The sequence below is a fragment of the Euprymna scolopes genome, chromosome 42, assembly GCF_053919585.1.
Source record: "Euprymna scolopes isolate OS-2025 chromosome 42, ASM5391958v1, whole genome shotgun sequence".
Taxonomy (NCBI): domain Eukaryota; kingdom Metazoa; phylum Mollusca; class Cephalopoda; order Sepiida; family Sepiolidae; genus Euprymna; species Euprymna scolopes.
In genome coordinates, this window is record NC_136523.1 from 10280091 (window position 1) to 10306686 (window position 26596).

The following is a 26596-nucleotide window of genomic DNA, read 5'->3' on the forward strand; positions in this document are numbered from 1 at the left end:
AAAGGTGTAACCGTTCTCTAATTGCGAGTAAATCATGTTTAAAATCAGTGTTTTTGTCTGGGGGGAACTTATCCTTTGGCAAGTTTTTTTTTTTTACGGACACTTTTTCATTGGTAAATGAATGAAAATATCATTAGTAAATGAAAAATGTCTTGTCAACCTTTATATTTAAAAAAAACAAAACAAGAAAAGGCAAATTATTTAAACAACTGTTTAATAGAACAATGCGGTAAATGAATTTAATATTGTTTTCTTTTAGAAATTTACATTTTATTAAAATATTCTGCGAATAAAGCAATTAAACAGTACTTTTGTAAATGCTTTGCACAACAAAAAAAAATGTGAAAAATGTGAAAAAATTATTAAAAAAGGAAAAAAAAATTAAACTAAAGGACTGTTGGGGCATGGCCGACATTCACCGATGCCTGACACCACGTGATGTGTGCATGGATAAATGTTTCCCCCACCCTAACAAAAATTAAGTATAAAAACGTTGTCTGAAACAGCATTAAGGTAGATGCGATTTCCAAAGTAAAGTCAACAAATGACTTTTACTTAACAATAGAAATAAACACTTACCAAAAAGTACTTTTTATATAGAAATGAAGAGGTGAATTGAGAGATTAAATAAGAATAAACATTGAAAGACGAAAAGTATATAATTATAAAATTAATATAGAAATAAACCAATGGTAAATGTTACCTTACGCTACAATAGAACACCGACCACTCTAATTTTTATTTATTTATTTTTTTTGGTATTATTTTATTTATTTATTTTTTTTTAGAGGTATTCGGGGTCGCTGACAACGAAGCTGATAATCAAACCCGCCGCAAATTCACCGTTTGCATTGTATGAACTCCTAGACCTTGGGATTGTTTTTTTTCATGCCCCCCTTCGCGGTAGGGGTTCAAGCCTGCCTGACTACTACCATTTTGTTTTGTTTTGCTAAACACACACCTTCAAACACTCGGGCAACGCCTGACACCCAGGCTAATATAATAGAAACAAAATACAGTGCTAGTAATATTCGAATGAAACATTTACTAACATTGAAGAAGTTAAAAACTTAAGCGTCTATGTAAAAAAAATTAGTTTATTATAAAACTAATGTATTCCTGCGTAGTATATTTATCTAATGCAAAATACGTCGATCACATTCGATTTCACATAGGATACACTTAGGTGCATCTCAAACAGAGCAAAAACATCAGAGTAATATCTGATATGATGCTTTACGCACCAGTTGATAGAAAATACAACTCTTGAGGAAAACATGACGAATGTCTCAAGATTAAGATATAAGCTGCCAGTTATAAACTTGTTTCCCTTTTTAAGCAATCCTGTTTGTCTCCGTCTATTTCTACTCAAGCGTACTGTCTATCCAGACAGACTGAAAGTAATCCATTTCAGTGTCATTTAGTACATAATTATACAGGCACACAGTTTCTTTGGTATATCACCGAAGTTAAGCATAGTTGAGCCTGATCAATACTAAATGAGTGACCATTTATGAATACCTGATGTTGTATGTTCTTTCTGCTCATTTCAACATGATTTGCAGCCGTTCTGGATTGTTTCTTTACCAATGGAATCAAGTGGAGATAACTCGAGGGAGAGGGGATAAGGGATTGCACAACCGTTGTTGTAAAATTCCGTGCGTGTCATCTATTGTCTCTCTTTAGAATGCGATAGATATTTCCATTCTGAAGAACGAGCATCGACTTATTTAATTTTATTGCTCGGATGTTTTATATTCTGCAGTTTTATGCTTTAATTGTTGGGATTAGGAATTACATGATTATATATTAACAGAATAAAGACAACAGTTTAATAAACTATTGAAATGAGTTTTACACTTCTGAATACCGTTTAACGCACAAAATCCGCCGTTCTGTTTTTCCATTGACACGTAAATTAACGCTCTCTTAAAGAGCAAAAAATCCCGCCAATGAAAGAGAATACGGGGTCTTATATGCTCGAAACCGACCGCAACTTTTTTTGCATCTGTCATATTTACTTTTTCTATTGGTCGGGTTTCGAGTTTGTGTTGCACGCGCCACCCTTGGACGCTTGCTTTCATGATTGTTGTCACATCAGGGTTTATAATATGTAAATGTTTAACGAATAGTTTACGAATACAGAGGAAATCATCGTGGATGTAATTTTGAAAGATGAAAATTTTAACGAGATACACGTGTGAAAATATACAAAAATAAACATACCAAAAACTACCGATAAAGAAAACGAATGAATACTAGGAGCTCTTTCGAAAAAAAATAACGAAATGTGATTTCCTGCTATTATTCATTAGAATTAGTGGTTTAGTATATTCTAATTTTTAATCGAAACCATTGTATTAGTTTTATTAATTGTACTATTGTGCGCTTTTACTGCACTTTAACGTTTAGTCTACATATTAAAACTGATGGATATCGTTGACTGAGAGTTGGAGTAGATAAAAAAGAGTGGCCGCTCTACTGTTGTTGTAGTAGTTGTTGCTGTCTTTTAGACAAATTACACTTCGACCATCCTTACCCATTTGTTACCTTTACAAGGGAAGACTGCTTGTAAGCAACGTCGACATTTCGTTGCAAGACTTAAACCGTCTTTTCTTCCCCTCCCTCCTACTCGTCGGTATGCTAATTCCAACATTAGACGTAAACACAACCTCACACGTAACTGCATCACTTAGTGTGGACCTGACCAAACTAATGATCTGGATAATCAAAACGCATGGGTTCAACATCAACGCAAAATCATTAAGAATTAATGTATATGTAGTAAAACTGTATTTCTATTTTTTTATTGTAATAATTTTTAATAATGATAATGTTTACTGGAAATAACATTTTTCATGGCTGTTATGTTTGCAGGTTGAACCAAATAACGTATAAGGCACTACAAATGAAGACTCAACAAACAAACAAAGGTAGATCAATAAGAAGTGCATTAGAAAAAGTATATTTACAGTATGGTTGTCGGGTAAGAGTCTTGGCTGGAGAACATATCTGCCCTCCGCTAGGCCTTCGGTGGCTTCTGGTTAACACACACTCAGACTGACCTAGTCTTGTTTTTATGTGTAATATTATAAACCTATGTAAATGAGTAGGTGCCACCACAACAATGGTCAAAATAGTTTTCATTGCATTACAATTATTATTAGTGAAATAAAAATAGTATTAAGAAATTAGTTTTCAACTGTGTAAATTGCCGAATGTTTCCTTTTGAACAAAGTGTTTTAGCGAAAGCAGTCGGTATATTAATATGAATTTTAGTCGAAAATAAATGTATTTGTTGATGACAGGGGTTGTAAGAATTTGGTTAGTAAGATGTATTCAAATGCAGAGTGTGTGATTTATAGAAGATGTTAGTCTATTATTTAAGTTGTCTTTATTCTTATAATTTTTAGGGGAGGTTTCATTATTTCTGCATCCAATTTTTTTTTTATTTTGACTGTAATATCATGTCAAGTTTTGACCACTTGCCCACTCTTCAGGCTCAGTAGCACAGTAGATAGAGACGTTGAATATCTACAATTTCAAGGGAGCATTGTCTCAAGGTAACGATTGCAATCCTTCCCAACCAAGTTTGGGAATTATTTAGCCAAAACGTGTTGAGATGCCGACTGTGGAATGCAGTAATTGCTGGAAATAAGTTAAAAGACTCATCATTCCTATCCCGTTGCAATTGATAGCCTAGAGAAAGCCAGAGTATGAGTTCGCCTGAACGTTATGAAACAGCAACAACTATAAAGAGGATTCCATAAAAATAATGCATATATTTTTGTTTGATCCTTCAAATATCAGAATATATTTACGGTTTACTACTCCGCTATTGTGTAATCTGGGATTGCACGTATTACAAAAATTGAAATCCTTCAACTTGATCATTGAAAATGTAATTGGCTATATTACTGCACAAATTTAGAAGCAGTTTAAGGTCACCAGTAGACCTGGCTAGATGAGTAAAGCGGCTCATCACCCTCAGTAACCCCTGATTGAATCGTAGTAATCTGTCTTTAATTTCCAGACAAAAGTGACTTTCGATTTATATAATAACCAAAGGAAACTATTTTTCTAGGCTAAAACAAAAATCGTAGGATTGGTTTTACTTAATTTCGTTATTTTTTATTTGTTTAAATCAATTTTCACCACACACAAGGAGCAGTGTCACTTTGAAGTAGGGGGCTACTATTGGGGATATAAGTTGCAGGGGCATTATGAAGGGAGATGAGTAGTAAGATGTTTATTCACATTGCACTTGAACTTTTGCATGCCAGTACAGTTGAGAAAGCAAAACCCAGAAGGGACTTTCGAAATCTAGCAGTTCTGTGGAAGAAACTATTGGAGTAGAAGGCTTTCTTACACCTAGGGATTTCTACTGTGAAGGCTGGGACTTTGCTGTTTGTCGGGGTATTCACGTTAACGGGGTATAAGTGATTGTAATTTGTCAGAGCATTAATCATTAAAGTGCGTGTACAACAAGACAGAGGGGTGCAACATTTCGTCGGTGGGACAGTTCAGGACCTATCAAGTTGGTGACTCTTTTAAACCCTGTCAAGGAGTGAGAGAGAAGCAGCATATGCACCAACCCAAATGTGACAGCAGTACTATACAGGGTGTTTCAAAAGTCTTGGGAACATTACAAATGCGTATATCTCATGAACTATTCCAGGTAGAAAAATGAAACTGGTGTCATTTTAAAGCTTGCTTAATCAAGTTTTTGGTCATACTAACGATTTTCGTCTTATCTTTCCATGTGCAGTAATGGCGTTCTCTAAACAAGACAAGGCGTTTTGCGTCCTCCAATTTGCAAAGACTGAATCGTGGACATGTGTTCAGCGTGCATTTCGCAGGAAATTTAAAAAAGAAGTCCCTGAAAGGAAACCCATTGTCAGATGCCATGCTAAATTTGTGAAAGATGGGTGTTTGTGCCCAAGTAAGCGAACAGGTCGCCCTTTAACTTCAGAAGATGCAGTTGAGCAAGTCCGGAAGCCTTTCAGCAGAGCCCCCGTAAATCAGTGAGAAGAGCCAGCAGGGAACTTCAGCTTGCTCCAGCAACTGTCTGGCGTGTCTTAAGGAAACGACTGCAAATGGTACCTTACAAGCTCAAGTTGGTCCAAAAGTTGAAGGACACTGATAAGCCACTTCGCCGTGACTTTTGCATTGCAATGCAAGAGAAGTTGGAAGATAACGGCTTTGATGACCGGCTTGTTTTTAGCGATGAGGCGACCTTCTATCTGAATGGCAAAGTTAACAAGCATAGCACTCGCATATGGGGTACTGAGTGTGACTTTTTCCTTTGGGGCTTTCTCAAGCAACAAGTCTATGTGCCGCCCCTTCCAAGAGATATTGACGAACTAAAGGCTCGAATAACGGCAGTTGTGGGAACCATTGACGTCAAGATGCTGGAACGCGTTTGGCAGGAAATGGACTATCGACTAGATGTCTGCCGTGTGACGAATGGTGCTCATATTGAGCAAGTTTGAAGATTCCCCACAAAACTTGAAACTTTAACCTTTCCAACGGTACCAATTTCATTTTTTAACTCCTAATAGTTTTTGAGTTATTAAAAATCTTTATGTTCCCAAGACTTTTGAAACACCCTGTATATATGGGCGAATGGTGGCCTTATAGAGGAACACGATACTTTCAGGCGTAAGTAGTTTTCTAACACGGTAGAGAGAACCAACCTCCTACGCAGCAGCCTTGGCAATGCTGTCAATGCATCTATTCCAGTTCATGTTTCTGTAAACTGTTAGACCGAAGAGTTGAAAGGAAGTATTTCCGAGTAATGTGTTCTTGGCCATTGCTATTGGTGGTAGAGTTTCGTTATACTTTTCTTTAATTATTGACATGAGAAATAAGATCTTAACGAAACGACATTTTTATGGCACAATAGAAACAAAACAGCAATTATTCGATTGAAGGAGCAGTTAACTGCAGCAATTAATACCGAAAAAAAATACGTTGATGGCAAAAATATTTGAAAACTCAATCGTTGCAAAAGCAGAATAAAACAGTAAAAGATATTCGTAGCGTAAAATGTTCCAATTTAGGCCGCTAGAATGCATAAAAGCGTCAGGTTTATCTCAGCAAAGATACAAGCATGCAACATCTGTTTGACGTTTGATATTTTTCCAGCAAGAAAGACATAAAGATCTTAAATGACTACGGATTGTAAAAAAAAAGTTAAAAAAAAAATCAGATTCCGTCCGTTTTTAGATCCGTGAGATTATATCTCTAAACGGGTATGCCCATCTGTCTATGTTGCCATCTTGTTTTATTTTAACGTAAAAGATTCACTGCTTACTTAGGCCCAAATACCAATCGAGGGTAAGGGAATATGTGATTGTCAGTTTGTTAAAAACAATACATTTAAGGCAATACTATACAGTGTGGAACGATAAATTCTCACCCTAAAAATACCACACTACATTATTTTAAAACTTTTATTGAGAAAATCAATTTAGGTCACTTGATTTTGTAGGAGAGCTTACATCTATTCAATATAGTCACTTTCAGTCTCAATCACCGCTTCGATATTGGTCCGAAACCAAGAGTATACTTCTCCACACATGCCGGCGGTAGCTCGGCAAATATGCGACGAATACGCGATGAGTGGCGGTGATTTTGTTGGCTTTCGAGTTGCAAGAGGTCGTTTTCGTGATGTTCTCGACGTATGATCAAACTAGGTAATCCATGATCAGGTCGTGGAAATAGAGAGGCCAGTGGGAGAAGAATATAAAGTCGTAGCTCTCCTTCTGTTTGGACTTGTAAGCCAGCACCAAGCGCTGATGCCACAATCAGGGTTTTCCAGCGTCCACTAAATTTCATCAAGCGAACATCACGCTATTCAGTACATATAGGTACACATTGGTGTTGACTTTCAAGCACACTTCGTAGATGGCAAGTGTCATAATGTGGTGCTCACTTTGTTTTCATAACCCTGGCCACTTTCCTATTATCCGGGTTTACATTTTGAGTGTACTGGCAATGGCCCGGTTTTCATAACCGGGATTGGTATAGAGCATGTTGTACAGCGGCGCCTCTGTGATCTCGCTCGTTGAACATTGTGGCACTTTCAGACATGATAGAATGCTCTGATCGCTATTGGCATTTTTACACAACTGGCCAACCTATTTGTGGTATTCAACAAAAAAGAAACCGGGTTTCATCAGAGGAGATTGAATCATACTGTTTTTCTATGTTAACAATCTTATTCTTCCCCCTTGTTGAGTAGACAACCCAAACAAGAATGAAAATATTTTGTTTATTTTATATTTATAATTATACTATTAAAATTATCTGCAAATTATATTCAATATCAATCTATATTTTACTTCAATTCAAATGTCTTCCTCCCAATTTAAGAATGTAAGACGATTGAATATCGATGTGCAAATAATGATATTTAGTAACGAAACATTGGAAAATGAATTTGATGAATAATAAATTATATATTTTTGCATACTAGCAGTATTATACGGCCTTGTTCGGGGGTTTCATTGATGCCTTTTTATGCTTATTTTTAGCTGTGTCTTTGGTAATTACAATATTTTATTTATTTCTTTTTTGTAACTTTAAAATTATTTTAGTAAATTCCGGTTATATTGACACCTTACTGATCAACTAAACCCCCACACAGTGGATGCAACGTGCCAGCAACACTCCAATTTCTCTTATTTGTCCTCTTAGTAGTTATCCTTCCAACTCCAAACGAACTATTTTAGTTAGGCTTTAGGGGCCATGATTTCCTGAACCATATGTGAAAGATACCACGGGATCAACATCAACTATCTATTTGTTGCAAGAATTTACGTTGTTATCGATGTATAGTTCTACAATTAGTCAAGTGTGCCGAGAAAGACCTTATCTCATGTTGCTGGGCATACTACTTGTGCTTGATTGTTGGGGCCTATGTTTTGTTTAACCGAGAGAAATCTCTGAATCACATTTTCACTAAATGTGTTTAGACTTAGTTGTCTATAGTTCTGGGATGAGGTAATTTCATTATGGATTTCGTTTTTCGGACTCACTTCCTCATCTTCGGTGGGTTTTTTTTTCCACTACGTTTCGGTCGTATCTTCCTTCGGCCTTCTTCAGGTGTATCTCGAACTCGGGAACCGTTATTTTTGGAATTTCGAACCCAACCCTTTATAGTTTACGGGGGTACCCCGTTCTCGTTCCATTCAGGCCGTCCCTGCTGCTACCGCTTAATGCTGTTTCTGCTGCGTTTATCGCTGTCGCTGCCATTGTGTTTTCACTGCCCCTGCTTTCGCTCATGATTGAACTCGGCTCTTTGTGCCATATGGGCGAGGCGACTAAGACGTTAGAACAGACATTGCAAGTCTCCAAGGTGCTAAGTTTAATCCTGAGCGAAAGCAGTGGCAGTGACAACATAATGACAGCGATAGACGCAGCAACAACAGCATTAAGCGGTAGCAGCAGGGACGGCCTGAATGGAACGAGAACATGGTATCCCCGTAACAAGGTTCGAAATTTAAAAAAAACAGTTCACGAGTTCGATATACACCTGAAGAAGGCTGAAGGGAGATACGCCCGAAATGTAGTGGAAAAAAACAACGAAGACGGGGAAGTGAGTCCGAAAAACAAAATCCATAATGCATTTAGACTGTTTTTCAACTTTTTCAGGATCTGTTGCTATTTCAATGGCCGTTCAAAAACGGAATCATAATTTACTTTTGCTAAAAACCCCGTAAATTTTCAAGTTTTATGTAATTAATTGCAGTTGATGAAAAAAAGCAATTTACGTGCAGAGTTTGAATCTTCAGATCAGGTCATGCAAACAAACAAACAAACAAAAAAGTCAACAACAAGAAGAAGCATGCTATAAACTTTCCCACAAAAGAATTTTCACATTCCGCTGTCGTGTCATCGTTGCTAAGCGACGACAGAGAAAAATAAGTTTACCAATGATAGATACATTTAAATAACCGTTTAGATTATCTGTTAGACAAAAATTAACTAAGATAACTCCAAGTATATAAACTAAAGTTCTGTTAATTTTAAAGAATATCTGTTCAGCCGTTTTGGAGTATATAACAAACGAACTCACATACAAATTTGCATTTATATAATTGTAGAGGTTATACTATATTAATTTTTTTTACCTTAAATCATTTGCATAGCAAAATCATTCTATAGGACGATGGAATTGGATTAAATAACAAACATGTTGTGCTCAGCTGTTTGGCAAATTTGTGGTATTGTGCTGCACGTATTGTAAAATCTTAGAAAAATCTATTCAGAATTGATACATTTACTAATAGGAAGCCATAAGAAAAGAACTATCTTGCAGTGCTGTACGTGTGCATTATCTTTCACTTTGTATAGACCCCAAAATGTGTCCTCTAATTCAGTCAGGTTATGTGTTTCCTTAATAATGCACTGCTTTAGGTTAAAGTTTAATTATTTACAAAGAACTATGAATTATAGTAAAAAAATATTCACTTTCTTTATACAGATTTAGATAAACTATTTTGCGAGACATGCATGATCAATTATCAACTATATAAATACAATTTGTGAAAGAAAGTAAAACATTGATAAAAATTCTACAAAATTATATCACTACAACGATTGCATGTATTTTCTACTGCTGTGATTAATAGCATGGAAATTATAACAATGCATAACGATAACATAAGTTAATATAATCGGTGAACTCGATCAGGAGAAAATAAGACGGACGCATATTTAATTTGCAGAATGTTTTCTATAGCAATATACGTTATGGTCTGGAAATATTTTTGTTATTTTTACAAGAAAGTCACCACTTATCAAGGCCCGGAGGCCACTCAGGGATAAGGGGTATTCCATATATAGTAATCAATTGGACAATATTGTAGATATCGCTAGTAATGGAGATCTGATAAAGTGTCTTACTTAAGGGGGTGGTTCATCAGGAATTTGTTTACGTTGAACTTGAAGATATCAAAGTTGTAGTCGGGTGGGAAACAGGCAAACGGAAGAGAGTTCCACATGCGTGCACTTCTAAGAAAGAAGCTTTGTTCATTGAATCTACGTTTTTATTTATTCCGAGTTGATATTTAAAAGAATTCGTGGCACCAGGCAGTCAGCTGCATTAGCTAATTAGATAATATCACTTACCCAGGCAATGAAAACACACAATTGCTACGTTCGTTTAGCGCCGATATTTTTTCTATCATCATAAAATTTTAGAAGGAAGATTAAGTTTGTTTCTGAGTAGCAGTTCCTGCCGGCTTTGCCCGGGCCCTATTTACTGTTCATAATTCGTGTGTATATAATATATATATATATATATATATATATATATATATATATATATTAAAGATTTTTACTTGTATCCAGGTAATCTACGCCCAAAATTTCAAGTGTTTAGACCCAAAATTGGCGAAGGAGTTCGGTAGTGTCTGCACAGGTCCATTATTAAAACTTTGACATCTGGGCAGCATCATTTTTACCCCAAACTGAGTAAAAACTTGATGCTTGTCTGTATACCGTCCATGTATATTTTCAAATGTTTAGACCTCAAATTGGCTGATAGTTTGCTAGAGACCGCAATGGTCAAGTCTATAGAACTTACCATCTTACCAGCCAAATGTTCGGTCAAAAATCGATTAACAAGCTTTGCCTTTGTCTGAATATACTTTATGTAAAATTCAAAATGTTTAGACTAATAATTGGCTGAGTACTTTGTAGAGATTGCAGATGTCAATTTTTTTTAGAATTTGACTCGAATTTTTACCCTGTAACATTTATTGCCTTGGGTTCAAATATTATTAAAAATTTTGATCAATGTCTAAGTAACCTCTATCTTTAATTACACGTGTTAAAATCCAAATTGTCGGAGGAGTTTGGTAGAGTTCGAATGTCAAAACGTTGCACTTTAACCCCTTGAGCGTCAAATTTCTGGCCTAAAACCGATTAAAAAGATTTACCCAAATCCATTTCCTTTTGTCAAATCCCGAGTCTGCAGACTTAAAATTGACAGAGTAGTATTGTAGAGAAATGTACACATACACAAACAGCCAATTTCACTTTCATAGATCTATATAGATAATGCAGCATGTTTCTCTAATCTAGCAATGTAACTTCGCCCATATCACCAATTATTGTATTTATGACCATTATGTCGTTTCCAGTAGCTTCGCTTCTGTGACAAGTATATGTATTGCTGATACTAGACCTTTTCGCTATACCTAAGTTGCGCACTCAGTGTTGGGCGCTAACATAGTACAGCCTGTGTTTTCATCATAGCAGTGATTTATGTCGTTCTTTGATTTTTAACAAATTGGCCTGTTTCAGTATACCTTTACATTCAAAGTATTCTTTTTAATTATTAACCCACAATTAAAATCCCTTTCCGAATGTACACATAGTGGTTTAAATTTAGTGTGCTGCATGTGTTACAATGTTTTAAACTTGAATAGAAAACTAATGCATGTACAACAAGAACAGATTGCAACACTCGAAACAAAATCACGTTGATAACCCAAATACTATCAACAACAACAAAAAATTGGGATGACAGTGTCGGTCATATAGAATTAGATTTGTTCCTTGCACGTGCGTACAGATCTGGCAGCCAATGATTTAAAGTGCGCAATACCTTGTCGGATTTTAACCGACTAAAGGGGGGGGGCGTTTCTGCAACTCAACGGGTTAAACCAGAACTCGACGTAGAAGGAAAAAAATACAAAGAAACCCTTACCTTACGTGGTGAACCTTTCACGCCTTTTCTTGTTCAACAGGAGTTGCAACGAATTGCCTCGTTGCTTACAACGACAGATCGTCTTTGTAACAGTAACTATGAAACGGGATACTGGACAAAAACAAAAAGACCAACCAACAATATCACCGATAGGGGGTGTTCTTATACCCACTAGTCGATTCTATGCAAATGTTAAGTTCGATCCACGTGAGTGGACAAAAAACAAACACTATTATAAAGGCAGTCGACCAAGCACTTTCAAAACTTTTGCTTGATCGACTGTCACACAGAACCGGTCCTGGATATGACCTTAAACTATACCAAGTAGTGAGACCCAAGCTTGCGGGCTTTGCGGGAGTGTGGAGCCACGCTTTATTTACCATTGCTCCCAGATACACTCTGATCCGGAGTGGTAGTACCTGTTAGGGTCCCAACTATGGGTTAAATAGAAACCAACTTGAAAACAACAAATATATCCTATTAAACATTTTTCTTCAAAATCTTTGGATTCGGCATAAAATAACCTGAAAAGGGTTTATATGACGTAAAACAAAAACAACCAACGAACCAGCCACACAGAATTCCATTGCTTCACCCCTGCACATCGAGTCCCGGTAAGTAGAAATTGCCACACCTTTATATCTCGAAAACTACTTTTACCTACCAGATATAAGACATTTTCTTAATCAGCATACTCGAAGACCTATAAAAGTCTTCGTCTCAAACAAACCAAAAAAAAAAAGTATGGAAGTGGAACTAAGTTAAAAATTTACCGATAAAAAACGTAAACAAAGGTAATGCACGTAAAGTGTCAATAATGACTCCGGAAAAGAGAAGTTCGTAAATATTTCAATAATTAATTATGTAAATGTATGTAATTTATTATAATGTAAACCTGTATTTTGTAACGCTTAATTCTTTAAAGCGTTTATGTATATCTGTTTAATAATGCTGCATATATGCTTACATATATTTTATTTCTTAAATTGTGCTATTCGTGAGTATATTCTTGATTGTAATGAATTAAGTTCATAATCATAAGTTTTAATTCGATTATTTGTTTCGTTTTTTTTTTTTTTAGAAAAAAAACTTAGCATTCGTACGCCATGAATTGAAAATACAAATTATTATTTATAAACATTAACTAGTCGCCCGGGCAACGGAGAAACTAGCGCTAAAAAAAGATTAAAGAAAAATCTGATACTGTCCAAACGTAACATCAAGTAGAATTTTTCAAAATTTAAATCATCAGAGGCAAACGGATTCGCTTAAAATAATGAGGTAACTTAAGTGTTTCGACATTGTTCTACGCTCAAGTAGACGCCTAGATCAAAAGAAGGGGAATCTGGTGAAGTCTTAGAGAAACAAGAAGAGAGACAGAAAGAGGTAGAGAAGAGTGTTTGTTTTAAACCGTTGTTATATTTATATAGATATTTAATTTAAAGAAACAAAAACAACTACAACACAAAACTCACACAAGTTTTTGATGTAGGAAATTTATAAAAAAAACATGCAAAGGTTCTCTAGTTTGCTCACAAAATTATATCAATATATGAAATATTTTTACATAAGTTTTCACGTTTGTCCGTCTTCCATCAACATTTCATTTTGTATTATACACCTATATTTCAATATACTTGCCTCGTTTAAGTATCTGTCTTCATTTTCACATATATCTGACATCCGCCATATGTAATTTGCTGTGTCTCATTATATTTGCATGCTTTCAGCTTCTTTTCAAAATTATTCATGTGATTTGAAGTTTACTCTTATATCAAAATATACTTTTCCGTCCTTCAGAAAATCTGAATTTCATTTGTTGTCTTTCATTATATCTGTGCATCATTTTCTCGTTTTTGGTTATATCGGCATACCAGTTTGTCATTGTGATTATGCCGTGTATATATATATATATATATATATATATATATATATATATGTGTGTGTTATTTGTTTTTGTTTTTGCGATGCATTTTGAATGAATTCAATTATTTACGAAAGTGCATTTTTACCTAAATGTGAGTTGAGAATAAAATTAAAATTCCACCGAAACATGAACTTATCTAAGAAATAGTGTTTATAAACATAATAGATACTTGCTCTGTAATCCATTGAGCTATCTTTTACTAAACACTAATAGATGTCAGGGAATTTAAATCTAGAAAAGAAACAAAACTATACAACCACTATATGTATATATGTAGCGAGGGAGGTATATATGTGTGAGTTAAAGGGGTTTCGTCATACCAGAATATTGATGATTGTCCCCATTGCTTATGCATGTCATTAGATCTATTTCAGTTGTGCATGCATATAATTTGTTTACTTTGTTTATATGTATATACTATGTTGACTCGCGTTTAATATGTGTGTAATTGTATATGCATATCATTTGCCATTTTTGTATCTATATGTTTATTTCTATCTTTTATGTTAACTTCTTATAAAATATATAATTAATGAGAAAGACAGAAATATTGGAAATGCTAAAAAAAGGAGGATTGAGACTGAGTAAAGAGTATTCAATAAAAGACCCAAGTGTAAATTATTGCTAAGGATTATAAGGAGTTCTTTCCACTTTGAAACATTTCTAATAACACACAACCTTATTGACAAAATCATATAACATTCTAATGTAATTTTTTTCCTTTTCCATGAATTGCGTAATATATAATGGTAGAACTTTTTCTATCCAGACGGGTTGGCTCCTTCTCTATTAAAAAATGATTTTTCTTTCAATTAAATACACGCACACACACACACACACACACACATATATATATATGTATATGTGTGTATATAAGGTTTTTATTTGTACACAATTTCATGCAAGTTTTAAAAAGGATAAGTGGAGTTATAAGAATTTTGAGAAAGATCGCTGGGGAGAGAAAATATACGACGAAAAGTATTCGACTAAAAAAACAAAAAAGGAGAACCTCGAGGTACTTTTCGGTCGACACTTTCCAAGAGATTAGAATAAAACAATCTCCACATGATGTATAATGAAATCGAAGGGAGGGGTGAAACCAAAGAAACGAATCAAATAATAAAAGTAGACGGGGTGAATTTAAATGAATGAATAACGGCTGATATATTGTCCAAATTTCAGAACCTAGGACAAAAAAAAAGAAAAAAACTTGCCTGCAAATAAAAGCAGAAATAATGTTGGCGATTTTTTTTTATTTTGTAAATCAGAGCTTTTTAAGCAGGTCTAATTTATGCGACGTTCCTTTTGTGAGGAGCGTTTGTTTACGCATTAGTACAGTTACGGCCTCCAAAATATTGGCATTCTGTTTTGAACGGACCTAGTTTAAAATGCGAGAACAGCAATCCGAATACGTTTCATATAATTCTTATCATATAAATGCGTACCAATTGACGACTGCTGAATATGTGGGCGCCCGGATGTGCTCCGGAACTGCCCGGATGTGTTCTGTGAACGCCCGGATGTGTTCAACGGTGTATTTATTCTAGACCCCCCCCGTGACTTTCGAAAGCACGCAGGGACATGCTGTGCAAATCTGACTCCCAGAAGTTGAAACGTACGACCCACACAGTCAACATCACAATTTGCTGTCTTTTTGTATAGCTATTTTTGTATTGCTGTGAACTGTTTTGCTGTCTTTTTTGTATAGCTGTTTACAGTTTACTGTAGTTTCTCACGTGTGAATGTTATATGATGCATTTCGTTATATGCACACGTTATTTGCAACCATTGCTAATGTGTGCCATTTGTTGCGTTTGTTATGTATGTGTGTGTAACATGTCTGCAACATCTTATAAGAGTGTCATTTTCTGCCATCCGTTATAGTTTCATGCCATTTACAGATTTTTGTTATATATATATAATCTCACGAACTTGCTGATTTTTCTACTCGAATTTTTAATCGACTCTTCATCGAATCTATAGATTTAAACTTATCACATACCGTTGTTTACTGTATATTTCAGTTTTCACTTTTAATTTTCATTTTGGCTCTTTCGCACTCTAACTTAAACGCCAGAAGATAATTCGGGGACGAATCGAAAGCGCTCGTGACAGACTATGGCACTTTTATTAATGTTTTTTATATTAATACAAAAACGAGTATACGTAAAATCGAACAATTAAAACCAAGTTTGGATTTAAAACTAAATAAAACAGCCATTTTGCAATTCACATCATATAGAGAGAATTCATTTCTCTACTGACGATGGGTTATTACCCGAAAGGACTTTGGAATTAAATACCACCCACAGTTAAAATTCAGGTACATAGATCAATGAATATATTTACAAAAATATATATAATAATTAAAAAAGAAAAAATATTGAATTATTTATTATTCATATATTTATTTTCAGACTATGCATTCCTGCATTTTTTAGCCTTGTAAAAATAACTTTTATTCTCTAACAATGCTTCAGGCAAACTACACTATACTTCTTATATATATATATATTAATTTATATATATATTAATGTGTATATATATATATTAATGTATATATATATATATTAATGTGTATATATATATTAATGTGTATATATATATATATTAATGTGTATATATATATATATTAATGTGTATATATATATATTAATGTGTATATATATATATATATTAATGTGTATATATATATATTAATGTGTATATATATATATATATTAATGTGTATATATATATTAATGTGTATATATATATATTAATGTGTATATATATATATTAATGTGTATATATATATATTAATGTGTATATATATATATATTAATGTGTATATATATATATATTAATGTGTATATATATATATTAATGTGTGTATATATATATTAATGTGTGTATATATATATTAATGTGTGTATATATATATTAATGTGTGTATATATATATTAATGTGTGTATATATATATTAATGTGTGTATATATATATATTTAATGTATATATATATATATTTAATGTATATATATATTAATGTGTGTATATATATATATTAATGTGTATATATATTAATGTGTATATATATATATATTAATGTGTATATATATATTAATGTGTGTATATATATATATATTAATGTGTATATATATTAATGTGTATATATATATTAATGTGTGTATATATATGTGTATATATATGTATATATATATTAATGTGTATATATATATATATATATATATATTAATTCATATAATATATATATATAGATATACATTTATTTATTTATTAAGATATATATATATATATATATATATATATATATATATATATATATATGCAATGTCGTGTAGTGCGTATATCTCCAAGTCATTTCGGTTCGTTTATTTTCTCTGGTGATTTTTATATTTTACTGTATGTTATTGATGTCTGTCATTCGCTTTATATCTATCACTTTATGTCTTTATTTTCTTTGTTTTTATACCTTTGTTAATATATTTTGTCTTTACACTCATTATTTTAGTAAAATCTGTTTTTCGTATCTAATTTTATGTCTTTTAGCGTGTGTCGCACCGTGTTTATCATACATTTCTGTTTTTCTTATAGGTGTCTATTTGTAATTCATTACTTTTAACTATGACTTTAACATTACCTCCATGACATTTTCTGTATGTAAATGTATATGGACATTTGTCCATACTGAATATCAGATGTGATCCACTTCAGTCACAGGGAGTAATTTTTTTATTACATTTTCACCCCAAAGAAGCACATTGCCACTTTGATGTCGGGGACATTATTAGGGGCACAAGCTGACTAGGTTAGGAGTTGCGCGGCAAGATATCGGTTCACGTTACACTTGAACTTCTTCATGTCAGTACAGTTGGAGAAGAAGGAACCTGGAAGGGAATTCCAAAGTCTAGCGGTTCTGGGGAGGAAACTACTGGAGTAGAAGGCTCTCTTACATCTAGGATCTCTACTGAGAAGGGGTGGGATTTAGTTGCTTGTTGGGTTTGTCGGGGGTATTTTCGTAGAGGGGGTACAAGTGTGTTCAGATCGTCGGAACATACGACATTAAAGTACTTGTAGAACAATCAGAGGGCTGCTACATTGCGTCGATGAGACAGAGGCTGAAGCTTGGATGATAGTTCAGGACCTATTAGGTTTTGAACCTTATCTAGGAGTGAGAGACTAGTAGCAGATGCATCGGCTCAAATACGACAACAATACGCCATAAATGGGCGAATGGTGGCCTTATAGAGGTACAGGATACTTTCAGGGGTCAGTAGCTTTCTAGTACGAGAAAGAGAATCTATCTTTTTCGTACCGGTCCTGGCAATACTCTCAATGCAATTTTTCCAACTCATGTTTCCTGTTAACGTTAAGCCAGGGATTTTAAAAGATGTGCTTCCAGATAAAGAGTATTTGGCCATTGCTATTGGTTGTAGAGAGGGTTTCTTGTAGTTATTGAACGAAACAAGTTTAGTTCGGCAGCATTGAATGTGACCATCCATTTCCCCCCCATTCCACTACAGATTGAAGGTTATCGTCTAGTTTTTCTGCCTTTCTTTAGATATGTGTTCATTTGTTTTCCTGTCGTGTCTGTTATAGTGCGTGCTGTCACCAGCATCTCACAGACAATTTTGTCATGGAGGTCATTTATTAATATTAGGAATGAGAGGTCCAAGTATAGACTCTTGAGGCACTCCCGCATTTATATCATATTGTTTAGATGTACAGCTACTGAGAACAACCTGGGTTTTTCTCTTATCTAAGAAGGATTTAATAATGTTAAGAATTCTTCCAGTGATACCGTATATTCTGATTTTCCTGAGAAGACCTCGGTTCTATACCCTGTCAAAAGCCTTAGATATATCTAGAGCTACCGCTCTACCCTCCCCTGAGTTGTCAAGTCAATGGTATATACTCTCAGAGATTACAGTTAGAATGTCTGCTGTCGAACGGGCTTGCCTAAATTCATATTGTTGGTCGGTAAGAAGTTTAGCATCTAAAAGGTGATGGACTAGAGCTTGATTAATTATGGACTCAAATATTTTGGCAAAAAGTGGGAGGATGGTAATGGGGCGGTAATTTGCTCGGTCGGTTCTTTCGCCAGAATTCTTGAAAACTGGTACAACAAAAGCAGTTTTCCAGCAAGCAGGAAAGTAAGATTCATTAACGCATCTGTTGTAAAGTTTGGAGAGGATTGGAGCTACTTCGGCGGAGCACTTTTTTAATAGCACAGCCGGCATGAGATCAGGTCCACCTGCTTTTGCAGTGTCAAGATTTTTTATAATGGCATGCACCTGAGAAGGGATGATTTTCAGATCGTCTAGGATGGTATCTGTCCACATAGGAAAGTCTGCGAGAGGGTTGGTAACAGGGTCTAGTGTGGAGTTGGAGGCAAACCAACTGGCAAGCATGTTAGTCTTCACGGTTACTGAGCAAACAACTTCATGATTGTTGGGTAGTGAGAGATTTGTTGATTGCCCATTATTTACTACACTGTTGTAGATTTTCCAGAAGTCACGGGTTCCTAATTTCTGAGCTTAGATGCGTTTTTGGGTGGTTTCAGCAAATTCTCTCTTAGCTGTCGCTATTTCTTACTTACAGTTACTTCTGGCTTCTATATACTTCTGTATGTTTGAACTGGATTTATGTCGGTTAAATCTGTGGTACGCGTGCTGCCTTTGCGCGATGGCAGCTGCACATGGTGAAGTAAACTATTAGCGAAAGTGGAACTTGCTATAAAATTTTCCCGGGGGAAACAATAAAATCGTTTCATTAAAGAAAAACTTGGATCGATAACGAGTAGGAGTTGTAGAGCGCTGCATCTTTCATCTCGCTCATTGTACGTTGTGTCTCTTTCGGACATAACAAAAGGTTCCTATCCCCGTTGTAATTTGTACAACATTGACCTAAGAGTAGTGGTCTCCCAAATGAAATAAAAAACAAAACGGTTTTCATCAAACGAAAATGGAATTATTGAGGGCGAAAATGTTATCCATCCACCTGGTATATAACTAGAAAGGCAAGTAACATACAGAGAAAGAAGGATTAACTTTCATTTCAACTAATAATTATTTGTTGTTGTTAATTTTTGTGTTGCGTTAACGTTACGTAAATTAATGGGGATATTAATAGATAATCTCCTGATGTAATTATGTGGCTGAACAAAGCTTCTTTCTTAGAAGTTTACGCTTGCGAACTCTCTTTCATTTGCCTGTTTTCAACCTGACTAAAACTTGGATGTCTTCAAGTCCAACATAAACAAATTTCTGACTAACCACCCATTAAGTAAGCCGCTTTATCAAATCTCCAATACTAACGATTACTACAATACCATCCCATTGATTACTGTACATTCAATAACCCTTATCCCCGAGTGGCTTCCGGACCTTGAAAAGTGGTGACCTTCATGTAAAAAAAGGTAGATGAGTAGTTAAAGAGAGAAAAAAAACGAGAAAGAGATAGAACATGTTAATGATTCGTATATTTTGTGTTGCTTCAACTTCGCGTATAGTTCGACATTTTAACCAAATTATAAGCACGAAAAAATAAATACAGCACAGGATAGTTTTGCCGTATTTATTTCTTACCATAAAGCCGTTTTAATTATATACTAGCGGGTGTTTGGAGGTGTGTGTGGTGTTAAATAAAAAAGAACCCGGGGGGATCGAACTCGAAGCCCTGAGGCGAAGTTTGAAAATAAAATCGGCCAGCCAGAATGAGTTAGTGAAAGATGTTTGAATTTATTTAAGAACCAAATTGACAGGTGCGAGGCCGGAAGACGTAGGTTTGTTTGTTATAAGCGGAGTAAAAAAAAATAACGTTAACACTTAAGCGGACAAAAAACACAAAAAACTAACGTAAGGCAAACGAACGATGAAAACAGACAAAACGAACACGTTAAAAATGGATTAAAAAAGCCTGTTTCGATATTAAAATTTAAAAAAATCGAAAAAAAAACATCTCGCACCACGATTCGAACCCAAAACGTTTAGATAATGAACCAAGGCCTTATCCAACTGAGATAACTCGATGTACATGAAGTTTGTTCGGTTTTTCAACTATTTAAAGTAAATCAGATCACTACGTCATCTGACGCATGCGTAGAATCGGTCATTGTCACGAGAGGACCGTTTTTGTTTACCCTCCCCTGTCGAAAATTTCGATTTCGTGGTGAAAAAGTTTGTTTTTTGGCCAATATTTCGATATTTTTCGAGCAAAGAATGGAGCTTCCATATGATACCGAGTTTGTGAATTTTCGTCGCGACTGTCGAAAGTTTTTAGCAGACATCCAAATATACATATATATGTATATATGCACACATTTTCGCTTTTATATATATAGATTAAATACAAACATATGCTGCTTCATCAGTAAATGTACAGATTATCTCGAAAACAGTAAAAGCTAAGTAGTCTCCACAATAGCAAACTCGCTTATTTCATTGTATGATCAAATCTACCCTTTACTGCAAATTAGCGTAATCAAACGAGGTAGCAGAACTTGCTGAAAGTCCACAAAGCAACATATTGATATTGCCATTATGTAGAGTGAAAGGAGAAGCTTTGATATTATCGTAGCTATTTTGTTAAAACTGCAAAAACTATTTATCTTAGCTAGTAGAGATACTCAAAAATTACTGAAAAAGATGTTATTCAACATTTTCAAATACTTGGAAATCATACAAGTGGCGGAGGAAATATTTACATTGTATTAAAAAAGTAAACATCCTTTACCACTAAACTCAAGGATTCACGAGAACTACAAAATACTACTCACAATACAGAAGTATTTTATATTATTCGTTCATAGCGTTACGAGGTTTGTAATAAAAACACGATTTTAAAATTAGTAATATCTAGCCTTAATATACTTTCTTCTCTTCAATTGCAACGTAAGACAGAACATTACTAATTTCTCCAGTCCCTTCTAGCAAGATGCTGTCATACTGAATAAACAAAAGCAAATAAGCAATAATAAATAAAAGATTAAGATGTGTTTTTTCAGCTGATTTTTCGTTTATTAAAATACTTCAACATGATACCAACTACTGCATTCAATTAAATATTATTTTACATAATTTTTTAGTGTATTGTAAATAACAGATACAGCGATAACAAATAAAAATTGGATAAAATAAAATGCGTAATATATACGTTTGAGGCACAAAACAACGTATTATTACAAAATAAACATATTTTTATTTTGTTTGAAATTTATATTGAAATTCATAAAGATATTTCGAAAGAAACCTCCATCTTCAGTATCCCTTTCTTTTTCTTTTCTTTTTGCCATATGGTTTTTGGGACAGAGAATCAGCAAGCATAAGCCCGTTTGTTGTTTTCCAAATACCGGAATGGTGCGTTTGGTCACGCGGTATTCACGCTAATATTTTTGTTCCTTAGAAGCGCTGATTGAGTTTTAATAAAATAAAATACGTAAAACTTGATAATAAACTTAAAAGTCCAACTTTTAAAACCCGGTCCAAATAATTGTATACATTTGATTAAATAATACACTGCTTTTGATCAACTAGTGACGGTTCAAATATAAAATGGCTTCCAGAGAATTACTCAAATCATATATTCTTCTGAAAAAATTCCGTAGTGTTAGCTTCTTCTCTTCTGGAAGTGTAGTGATAAAACATGTAATGCATTTTAGCTCTACAAAATAAAATATGTTTTAATTGTAATTTTATACATTTTGATAGCCAAGGACTTAAATCGGGTTTGTATTACTGTACACATAGATTGTTTTTAATTGTAATTTTATATAAGGGCTTAAACCTATTCTCATTTTTCTCTTGAACACTAAACATGTTTGCATCTATTTATTGACCTCAAAAAGTAATAGTAATTACGCAGCTCCTTATTATAGACAAACGCCTATATCAGAGTTCAATCAAATTAACTAATAGTTTTTGACAAAAGCGAAAATCTTATTGCGGAATCTAATACCTAATAAATATTAACAGAACATGGAAAAAACAACATACTTAGGTCGTTACTACATATAACAAAAATTGTATACAAAATTTCAACCATATAGACACGGTACCTTAAAATAAAAAGTGAAACATTAAGACCAAACTCTACATCAAACGGATCCCATAATACTTAGTTGACCCCACATGATCATTACAAAGGGTCTTATAAAATTCAGACATATGAGATTCGAAGTTTCTCCTAAAAAGTAGAACGGACAGAAAGACACCCAGAAAGTGTCAGATAAATAATATATAGCTATTAGACTTTCTTCCTTGTGATTATGATATTTTTATAAAGTTTACCCGAGTCAGTATTCATTAAATCCGGACCTCGAAAGTAGGATTTTGTTGTATAGATCAAACAATCAATGATTTTTTTACTTTCGAATATGTTTTGCCATAGATAAAATAACTGCTGATATTCAACCTTATTGTCAAAATTTAAACATACAAGAGAAACACTTTTTTCTACAAGTAGAAAAGAAAATACCCAGATCAATCCATTTTCTGCGTTCAACTACATCACGACAACACGATGTCTGAATGCGGTGCTGGACGAAATGTCAACTACTTGATATCCTTTTCTTTAGCAAAAACCCTGCAATTTACACAACAGAAGATTATAGCGTAAGTAAATAAATACAATGTATATGTTTTAACGAATTAAAGCTATAAGAAATAAGGTGGAAGATGCATTCAGAGCATTGCCAACTATTGCAGACTATATATATATATATATATATATATATATATATATGTCTTGGAAGTTTTTAACCTTTAAAACTATACAAAAAATACTTTTTATCATTCGTTAAAAAACCATCTAGTCAGTAAGTCATTTATTCACCTGCAATCACTGCATCAACTCGCTCTCGAATTTACTATAATACCAATAATTTATTTTTCAAGGGATCATCAGTTGTTTACCATGAAACACTGTTTCGGGGATTATATATATATATATATATATATATTCGCAATGAAAGATTTTACAATGCATATATAATAGTAATATGCTCATTTTATTTGACGTAATTGTAACCGTATCTTGAATAAAGAGTAAGGTGTCTGTCTTTTCTCACTGTCCTGTAACTGATTGTATAAAACAGACGCATTTATCTTTATTTGTTTAAAAAAAAAAAACTTGTCATGTTTTTAGACTTTCTTACGTTTCTTTCTGAACCTTTATAGACTTGCTATTTCTGTTCTATCTCATCAGCAAATGACGACTTGGTCCCAACGGGAATTCGCTGCAACAACTTATCCTATTCCTGTCTGTCGAAACACGCCTACCGATATATTAAACCAAAAAGGTAATATATTTTATTTTCTCTCGTCCGATTTATTCTAATATAAAGATTTATGTTTTACAGACATAGGCAAAAATCTCCCGCCAATTTTTGTACGCGTCAATAAAGATATGTACATTTACAGTTGCTTTTTATGTCATTCTTTTAGCTTTATGATGAACTAGCGAGGGGATACCCGGAGTTGCCCGGGTGTTTTCAGGTGTGTGTGAAAAATACAGGTGCCCGTGAAAAAAAACAAAGCCTTGACGATGCGCAGTTGGAAAATAGTCAAGTGTGAAAAAAACAGGTGCGCGTTTTTGATTGACGTGACGGCGATAGGTATTCAGCAGTCAGCATTTTGTGCGGGACAGTTTTTAATGAGGTCAATAAATCGGTTTGTTTGTTTTTAAAAACCCGCTCCCCCGTCTGATATGACGAAGTCGACAAACGTTCACTGGCTCTGGGCCTGTTATTAGAGTCGAGTTTCGCTTTTTGTTTATACCGAATGTAACGCGTGCCGATGCGGGAAATGTGGAATAAATTAACGTTTGCAAGTCAATAAAATAAAATAGACAGGCGAGCTCCGTGTTTAAGTGTGAGATATTACAATTTATAGATGATATAAAAAGTTTTAAGAAGTTGTGAAGCGAGCGAGCGCTTCTCTGAAAGAAGCCTTTTGTGGACAGCGAGGAAAAGCGTACATACATACATACACACATACATTTTCGCTTATATATATATATAGATAAGGCGGCAGGTTTGCAAAAAAAAATGAAGAAAGCTTAATATATATTTGTTCGTCCTCATTAGTGTTCTGTTAATTTACTATGCTTATTCGTCAACTACGTTCGTAATTCTTTGGTGTGCATTAATATTTTTCTAGTTTAGTCTTTCGCGTAACTAATATATTTATAAAGCTGAAACGTTACAATGGCCAACTTATTACTAATTAATGCGGAATGAAGGTTTTCTTCATTTGTAATGTATCTGATACGTATCAAGACTTGGCATCCACGCGCAGTACGAGAAGCAGTCGCAAAGAATACAAAGATAGGTAAAAATTCGGTTTACTTTTTATTCACTTTAAACCTCCTACATTTATTTACAGGTTCTTTCATCATAACGCCATGCCACTTGTTCCAAATTAATTTCGCACTCAAATGTGCTTAACCAGACTTCACAGTATCGAAAACGTGGTATCCTTGTCTGGCTAGGCTCAAGACACATTTTTTTCCGTTACATAAATGGCCACGTGTGTAAAACGTTTATTTCCATCTATTTCTTTTCGTTATCAGGTCACATTTTCGTTTTATATTTTTTCTTTCTTCCTCGCTGAGACATCATCCCGTAGACAGCTCAATCATTTGCATAACTTGGCTGCTGCTGACTTACGCATGTCCGTTCTTTTATCCACATTAATGTTTGTTTCTAATGTATTGTTAATTTATAATGCTGTTTTTTTGCTTCCATCTATTTGGTCTTACTATTACTGTATTACAGATGTCTCTATAGATTGCTTAATAATAGTAATGGCTATGTCAGGTAAAGCGGCTTTACCGACCTTAGACGAAATAACAAAATACGTTATTATTCCGCTTAAGTTAATTTATTTATTGGGGATGATTATTCTCATCTTTATTAGTTGTTGTTTCACGACGTTTCGGTCAACTATTCATCTGGCCTTCGTCAGGTTGTAACCGCGACGGATAGGAACTTCGAATCTCCTAACTGCATTCTTAGTAATCACTGGCATCCATAGTTGTTGTCGTCTCACCACGTTTTGGCCAAGTAAGCCTCTGGCCGGCTTTGGGTAAGATTGAAACCGCTTAATTGGCCAAAACGTGGTGAGACGAAAGCAACTACGGATGGCAGTGATTACTAAGAATGCAGTTAGGAGATTCGAAGTTCCTATCCATCACGGTTACCACCCGACGAAGGCCAGGGGGAATACTTGGCCAAAACGTCGTGAAACAACAACTAATAAAGATGAAAAAATAGTCCGCAGTAAATAAATTAATATAAATAAAGCCGTTTCATAAGTAAGTCGGATTCTACCTTTTTAGGCGATTACGTGTGAAAAGAAAGAAAAGGCTTGAAGTTTTGTTCCAAGTTCTGCAGAAGGGCAGGTTCTGTAGAATCAGCAGAAAAGAAAGTCTTGTAAGGTCAGCAGACGAGCAAGTCCCAAAAAATCACACACACACACTAAAGTACTCTTAAAGCTGCAGCAGTTCACCGATACGATCACACTGACGTCGATCCTAGAAAAGACACCCTCATGTTCCAAACACGCTCCCTTTATCCTTCCGGCGTTCGTCCTCGGCCAATCAGCAGCCAAAGAACGGTCACGTGGGGCCAAGTGATGATCGCACAATCTACAAGATGAGGACGGTGCCATTTTGGAATTTCTTTCATGTTTCGGCCATGCACGTACGCACACCGTAGGAGCGTTCCAAGGTAAGGCATGACGCGCAGACACGTGGGCGCTTCCTCCCTTCATTTTCTTCGACTCTACAATAAATAATACTCATCTCAATAATGAATTCCAATTAAAATAATATATATATATATATATATATATATATATATATATATATATATATATATATATATTTCACTTAAGGTTGTGAAACATTTTCTCGTACTAATATTTATTTTGTTTATTATATAGTGACC

The 26596-nt window shown here is 34.4% G+C and overlaps 1 long non-coding RNA gene across 1 annotated transcript in view; it reads left to right on the forward strand.

Moving 5' to 3' along the window:
- The window catches only part of LOC145267201 (uncharacterized), a 393072-nt gene extending 369124 nt beyond the window's left edge, over positions 1-23948 (forward strand). The window contains exon 4 of the long non-coding RNA XR_013864836.1: positions 23854-23948. This is a non-coding gene — a long non-coding RNA (uncharacterized LOC145267201). The remainder of the gene's footprint in view (positions 1-23853) is intronic.
- The last annotated feature ends 2648 nt before the right edge of the window (positions 23949-26596 follow it).